The 8076-nt window shown below is 37.3% G+C and overlaps 1 pseudogene; it reads left to right on the forward strand.

The window, feature by feature from the left end:
* LOC107569263 (uncharacterized) overlaps positions 1 to 6493 on the forward strand; it is a 9722-nt pseudogene extending 3229 nt beyond the window's left edge.
* Positions 6494 to 8076: the final 1583 nt, after the last annotated feature.

Here is an 8076-nt window from a genome sequence, read left to right on the forward strand (position 1 = left end):
CAGTGAAGAAGTCTTCAGAACGTCCCAGAGTGTCCAACAAGCCCTAGGACCGTCTCCTCCTGAGGAGTCAGCTACGGAACCGTGTCACCACCAGTGCAACGCTTGCTCAGGAATGAGAGCAGGTTGGTGTCAGAGCAGTGGTGAAGACATTTGGACAACGGCCTGGTGTCAAGAAGGCAGCGAAGAAGCCACTTCTCGTCAAGAAAAACATCAAGGACAGACTGAAATTCTGCAGGAAGTACGATAATTGGACAGCAGAAGACTGGTGCAAAGTTCTTTTCTCTGATGAAGCTCCCTTTCCGACTGTTTGGGACATCTGGAAAATCGATTGTTCGGAGAAGAAAAGGTGAACGCTACCATGATACCATGAGTGTGCCAACAGTGAAGCATCTTGAGACCATCCATGTGTGGGACCATCCATCATTCCAGCATGATGGAGCACTGGAGCACCAAGCAAGAGTGATAAAGAAGTGGCTCAAAGATCATTACATTGAAATTGTGGATCCGTGGCCACTGACCAGGCAACTCCCCGGATCTCAATCCCATATAGAGAACCTGTGGTTAGTCCTCAAAAGGCGAGTGGACAAGCAGAAGCCCACAAATTGTGATCAACTCCGAGAACTAATAAGGCAAGAATGGATCGCCATCAGTCAGGATTTGGCCCAGGATCTAATATCTAGCATGCCAGAGCGAATTGCAGAGGCTATGAAGAACAAGGGTCAACACTGTAAATATTGACTCATTATATTTTTTGCCAATAAAAGCCTTTAAAACTTATGATATGCTTATCATTGTTTTTCAGTATACTAGAAACATGTGGAAAAATATCTACAAATACTGAAGCAGCAAACTTTGCAAAACACAAAATGTATGTCACTGCCAAAACTTTTGGCCATGACTGTATATATGAATCTGGAATTCACTAGTCCCACAGCACATTTTTCCGAAATGGGCATCTTTCTCTCTCTTCAGGTTTCAGTGCTGAGATCTCTGTGTTTGTGCAGACGGGAGCTTCTGTTCAACTGGATATACAGACACAAGAACTACCAGAGTTTGATGATTTATACTGGAAAAATTATAAATCAGAGAATATAGTTAGATATACAAATGAATCTAAAAAAGAAAAACTCCACTCTTCCTACAAGGACAGAGTAGATTTCAATAATAAAACCTTCTCTCTGACTCTGAAGAACATGCAGAAGACAGACAGTGGACTCTACACAGCAATAGCAACTGCAGAATCAGACAACAACATTGTTACATACAGAGTATCTGTTATAGGTGAGTCTGATTTTGTTTGCCGTGTTTAAGTCAAAAGATTAATTTGTGCTCAGTCTTTTATTCTGTGCAATGTTATAAAGCATAAGTAGTCAAATAAAATGTTTTTTTCACTTTTTTTTTTATCCTGACACAAAATGACCAACTAACATTGACTAATCATATCAGCAGCACATGTGAAAATGTGAATGAGTACTAGTCAGGTAAAATCACTATCATACTAATTAGATTGTAAGAGCAGACTGATTGCTATAAAAGGAGGGAAGAAGCGCTTCCAATCATTGTGTTCTTGTTAGTAATGGTTTCCTCCAAAGAAACACGTGCAGCCATCATCACTTTGCATCAAAATGGCCTCACATGTAAGGAAATTGCTACAAAGAATATTGCACCTGAAAGAACCATTTACCGGATCATCAAGAAGTTCAAGGAGAGAGGTTCGACTGCAGTGAAGAAGTCTTCAGGACGTCCCAGAGTGTCCAACAAGCCCTAGGACCGTCTCCTCCTGAGGAGTCAGCTACGGAACCGTGTCACCACCAGTGCAACGCTTGCTCAGGAATGAGAGCAGGTTGGTGTCAGAGCAGTGGTGAAGACATTTGGACAACGGCCTGGTGTCAAGAAGGCAGCGAAGAAGCCACTTCTCGTCAAGAAAAACATCAAGGACAGACTGAAATTCTGCAGGAAGTACGATAATTGGACAGCAGAAGACTGGTGCAAAGTTCTTTTCTCTGATGAAGCTCCCTTTCCGACTGTTTGGGACATCTGGAAAATCGATTGTTCGGAGAAGAAAAGGTGAACGCTACCATGAGTCCTGTGTTGTGCCAACAGTGAAGCATCTTGAGACCATCCATGTGTGGGACCATCCATCATTCCAGCATGATGGAGCACCATGTCATAAAGCAAGAGTGATAAAGAAGTGGCTCAAAGATCATTACATTGAAATTGTGGATCCGTGGCCACTGACCAGGCAACTCCCCGGATCTCAATCCCATATAGAGAACCTGTGGTTAGTCCTCAAAAGGCGAGTGGACAAGCAGAAGCCCACAAATTGTGATCAACTCCGAGAACTAATAAGGCAAGAATGGATCGCCATCAGTCAGGATTTGGCCCAGGATCTAATATCTAGCATGCCAGAGCGAATTGCAGAGGCTATGAAGAACAAGGGTCAACACTGTAAATATTGACTCATTATATTTTTTGCCAATAAAAGCCTTTAAAACTTATGATATGCTTATCATTGTTTTTCAGTATACTAGAAACATGTGGAAAAATATCTACAAATACTGAAGCAGCAAACTTTGCAAAACACAAAATGTATGTCACTGCCAAAACTTTTGGCCATGACTGTATATATGAATCTGGAATTCACTAGTCCCACAGCACATTTTTCCGAAATGGGCATCTTTCTCTCTCTTCAGGTTTCAGTGCTGAGATCTCTGTGTTTGTGCAGACGGGAGCTTCTGTTCAACTGGATATACAGACACAAGAACTACCAGAGTTTGATGATTTATACTGGAAAAATTATAAATCAGAGAATATAGTTAGATATACAAATGAATCTAAAAAAGAAAAACTCCACTCTTCCTACAAGGACAGAGTAGATTTCAATAATAAAACCTTCTCTCTGACTCTGAAGAACATGCAGAAGACAGACAGTGGACTCTACACAGCAATAGCAACTGCAGAATCAGACAACAACATTGTTACATACAGAGTATCTGTTATAGGTGAGTCTGATTTTGAATATTGACTCATTATATTTTTTGCCAATAAAAGCCTTTAAAACTTATGATATGCTTATCATTGTTTTTCAGTATACTAGAAACATGTGGAAAAATATCTACAAATACTGAAGCAGCAAACTTTGCAAAACACAAAATGTATGTCACTGCCAAAACTTTTGGCCATGACTGTATATATGAATCTGGAATTCACTAGTCCCACAGCACATTTTTCCGAAATGGGCATCTTTCTCTCTCTTCAGGTTTCAGTGCTGAGATCTCTGTGTTTGTGCAGACGGGAGCTTCTGTTCAACTGGATATACAGACACAAGAACTACCAGAGTTTGATGATTTATACTGGAAAAATTATAAATCAGAGAATATAGTTAGATATACAAATGAATCTAAAAAAGAAAAACTCCACTCTTCCTACAAGGACAGAGTAGATTTCAATAATAAAACCTTCTCTCTGACTCTGAAGAACATGCAGAAGACAGACAGTGGACTCTACACAGCAATAGCAACTGCAGAATCAGACAACAACATTGTTACATACAGAGTATCTGTTATAGGTGAGTCTGATTTTGTTTGCCGTGTTTAAGTCAAAAGATTAATTTGTGCTCAGTCTTTTATTCTGTGCAATGTTATAAAGCATAAGTAGTCAAATAAAATGTTTATGCATTTAAAAAGGAGATACAATTGTTAAATGTATATATATATATATATATATATATATATATATATACAGTTTATGTGCAAAGTCATGCACATGCAGTCATGATGTACTACATTCCATAACAGTTGTTGGATATGATATGCTACAATAGTGTGAGAATGTATTATTTGGCAATTTAAACACAAGGTTACCCCTTTTATAGTTCATCAAAAGATGTGTCTTTGTGTTACATAAAAAAATGTGTGTTTCAGATGCTGTGGAGGCTCCTGTCCTGACTGTGAACTCAAACTGGTTCAGTGGTAACTTCTGTACTGTGAACTTCACATGCAGAGCTCATGAGCTCATGATTGACTCTAGCTATCAGAACAACAGATGCTCTAAAGAGGAAGTGACATCACAGATCAACACTCTCATCCTGGACTGCAGTGAAGAGTCCATCATCTGTAACCATAGCAATCCTGTCAGCTGGAAAGAAGACCAAATAAGCACTACACAGCTTTGCTTTAATAAAGGTATCTGGCCAAACACACAGAGACACTTAATCATTCAGAGTATAAATCAACATCTCTCAAATCAAACGGCTCATTTTTGGTTACTAAATCTAGTCTAACTGCTGAACTGAGCTGTCAACTGTAGTTCTTAATGATATACGCCTAATTTTCCAGAGAAAAACTCAATGAGTGTCCAGACTGATTCATCTCTCCTGGGGTCAGTAGTTGGTTTGATGGCAGCGTGCATTTTGATATGTCTTTCAGTCTTTCTGTACTGCAGGTGTAAAAAAGGTATGTTCATGTTGCCTTACATAGATTCTCTATGAAAAACTGATCTCTGTTCATCAATTTGATCAATCAAGTACTTTACTGCTTTTGTAAAGTAATTAAAAAGAATGATGAAAATAGATTTATGCTATTTTTTTCTCTTTTAGTCAATGAGTTGTTCTTGTCTCTACTGAATATCTCTGATCAGATTTATTAAAGATCCTAAGTTAGTAACCAACTAGTAAAGATCTTTGAGAACAACTATTCATCTTAAACTACAGTACATTCTAGTTTTTTCCAGTTTAGAGCTTAATTTTTAGATTCCATATATTCACCTCAACACAACCTGTTCAGGTTTAAATGTCACAATGTTTTGCACATAACTACAATGAGGACAGAAGCTGGTGCCAAGCAATAATTCAAGTACATTCACAAAAGAAGCAAGGAAGAACAAATGCAATACAAAGGATTACTACTCAAGACTAATGTAATCATGATCTTCATTAGGTTTACACTACACTGGCTGTACATGAGAAAACCCTGAGATGCAGAAGTTCCACAACGTAGCACAGAACCTTATTTTAGAGCAGTTTGGAATTAACAGCCAATATATAAGATGAATAAATGAATATATCTTGATGTTGATATATTGCTGTATATTCTAAATCTCACAGGTGCCCAGGAGGAGGTAGTAGAAGATAGTTCAGTCTATGCTCAAGTTAAGGTAAGCTTCAAATTACTGTTCATCATTAAGCTCACAGACATCACTGATATTCTTTCATGCTATTTAGTTCTTTTTAATCATGTTAAACACCAAAAATATTTTGGGAGGATATATCGTGTACATCCATTTCTGCAATATTTGGTTATTTGTTTGTCTTGATGCTTCAATCTACACAAATCAGTAGTTCCTAACCTATTCAAAACATATCTGCTTGCTATCTTTAATTGTATAGCAAGCATAAACATATAATCTAAACAAAAGCCATAAGCACATTCAACTTAACTAGAGGTAATATTTGACTTTGCATATACTCTTAAAAATAAGGTTCCAAAAGGGGGTTTTCACAGCAATGCTATTGAAGAACAATTTTTCCCCTCTGTGTGAAGGACAACTTATTGTATCTAAAGAACCTTTTTTTTCACTTCAAAAAACCTGTAGCACAATGGAAAGGTTGTGTGGATGTTAGAGATTCTTCATGAAACTATAGATGCCAATAAAGAAAGAGTGTAGTAGAAAGCATTGAGACACATTTATGATGTCCCGGGATTTAACACAGATGTAACATTTGTTGTGTGTTACATCTGTGGGTGAAACTGTTGATGTGCCTGTGTAACTGTGCAGTGTTTTTATAGCCTCCCTTGATTTCCTTTCTCAATTTCACAAGCAATTAAAAAGAAATGGCAAGTAACACACTAAATTAAACATGAAATTATGAAGTAGAACAAAATGAAATAGTATTTTCTTGTCAAATGTACTCCAATAATCCTTTATTAACAACTCTGAAAAAATATTTTTACAGTGTGGGATTAAAAAACAAACAAACAAAAAAAAAACACTTTCTCTATGCATTTCATTAGGTTGAAGCCCAGACACAAGAGGAAGTGGGAGGGAATGGACCCAACACAGTCTACTGCACTGTAGGACAACACCAAAGACCCACAACCCCCCCTGCAACAGACCATACAATTTATTCAGTGGTGTAAACAACCAAACGAGAAACCATCTGCCATTACTTCCGATGACACTTAAAATTAAACTGTGGTTATACAAGGCTTGATCACAAAATGGCATCCTTTGTTACATTTCCCATGTTTTGTATTTCTTGTGCTTTACTTTACTGCTGTGCTTCATATGGACTTTTGCTTTGCATTTTGCCCTGTTCGGTTCCTGTTTCTTGTGCCATGTTTGTAGTTCCTTTGTAGCAGTCTCCATCATGTTACAGATTCTTGCTATTCTCTTTATATGGTTAAATTGTTTATATGCTGTTCTGATATTCATCCAAAGTTGTTTGTACAATTAAGTTGTATTCTCTAGCATTGGTTTAATATATTGATTTCAAACATCCACATCCAAACCGTCTTAATATTGTGAATTCTTAATTTGATTTTGTTATACAGAACGTATAGCTTCTAAAAAATAACCCCAAAGGGAGCAATATTAGCAGAAGTGAAAAATAGTGTGACAACTAAATAGTGTGACAACTAACGATCTACCCCTCATGAAAGCAGATGGGACTTCACCTCTCATGATATATTTAACAAGTATGCATTTCAATTCAAACAAGTATGAAGCCAGACAAGCTACTGCAGTATGCAAATCCAGTACAGACATTACATTTACCATTCTTGTACATACAGTTGCCAAATCACAAGTCTTTTCAGTGCATTTTGGTTGAAAACCACTAGATGGCGACATTAAATCTTATTTCTGGCCATATGTTTCTCATCCAGTTAATAAAAAAACATTAATTCATTCATACATATCTTATTTAAATTGTGCTTTTGTTGATTCTTGGCTTAGTCTTGGAGATATCTTTACCAGAGAAAACATTGATGAAGCTTACGGAGACCTGCACATTATGCAGACAAAAATACACTTATCCACAAATTAAGGATTCATTCCCACAAAGTAAGAATTTGTTCGCTTGATTTTTCAAACTTATTCTCTTATTTTAGTTAACTCGTGCCCACAAATTAAGAATTTGTACCCACTAATTAATTTGTTCCCTTGTATTGATTTAATTTAAAAAGGGAACAAATAAGTGTAATATAATATAATCATGAATCATGACTTATTGTACAAACAAAAATAGTTTTAGCAACTTAAAAAAAACATTGTGGGTCTAGTTCAAGTCAGGAACTGAAATCAGGAAGTCAGATTTAGACTTCTGTAAGCAGTCATGCTTTAGACAGCAGAACAAACCACTGTTAAAAATCGCATCACACTACTGCACTGATGTGTCTGCCATTTCACAGCAGCTGTTAAGATTGCCACCTAATGGAGACCTCTTCATTAACTCCCAGTGATCCAACTGTTATGTGTAATGCGAAAATATTTAGGTTTGAATGAACATTGAAGTTGCCTCTTACTGTACAGTCATGATTTTTCATATGAAATGGCACTAAAGCTAAGTGGAAGCGATACAATGATTCTTCCATGTTTATGAGGCATTAGTCACACTGCATCTCACACATATACAACTTCCTTCATTGTTACCACAGAATCATTGTTTGTTTGCATGTTTTTGTTTTGCTGCGATGGCTTTTAGGTGCGTTCAACTGGATATACAGACACAAGAACTACCAGAGTATCTGTTGTAGGGGAGTGTGATGTGTGTGTGTACTGTTTATTAAAGCTGCAGTCCATAACTTTTTTAAAAATGATCCAAAATCACATTTTGATAAGTACACAACCAGCCAGTGTTCAAAACTATCGCCTTACTTTAGCTCGATTCACAGCGGTAAGCTTGTAATAAACTTTTCTCATTTGAGTGGTACGGGTAGGTTTTCGTGGGAAATTCAAGCATGGCGCTGCGTCATTACGTCACGTCTGTAAACATAAAGAAGTTGTCCCGGCTAGTATGCTATATTGCACGTGAGGATGCTGCAGGTGACGGGTCGTTTATAGCCTTTTCTCACAGCA

This window comes from Sinocyclocheilus grahami, unplaced genomic scaffold (genome assembly GCF_001515645.1).
Source record: "Sinocyclocheilus grahami isolate Dianchi unplaced genomic scaffold, SAMN03320097.WGS_v1.1 scaffold1328.1, whole genome shotgun sequence".
NCBI lineage: Eukaryota > Metazoa > Chordata > Actinopteri > Cypriniformes > Cyprinidae > Sinocyclocheilus > Sinocyclocheilus grahami.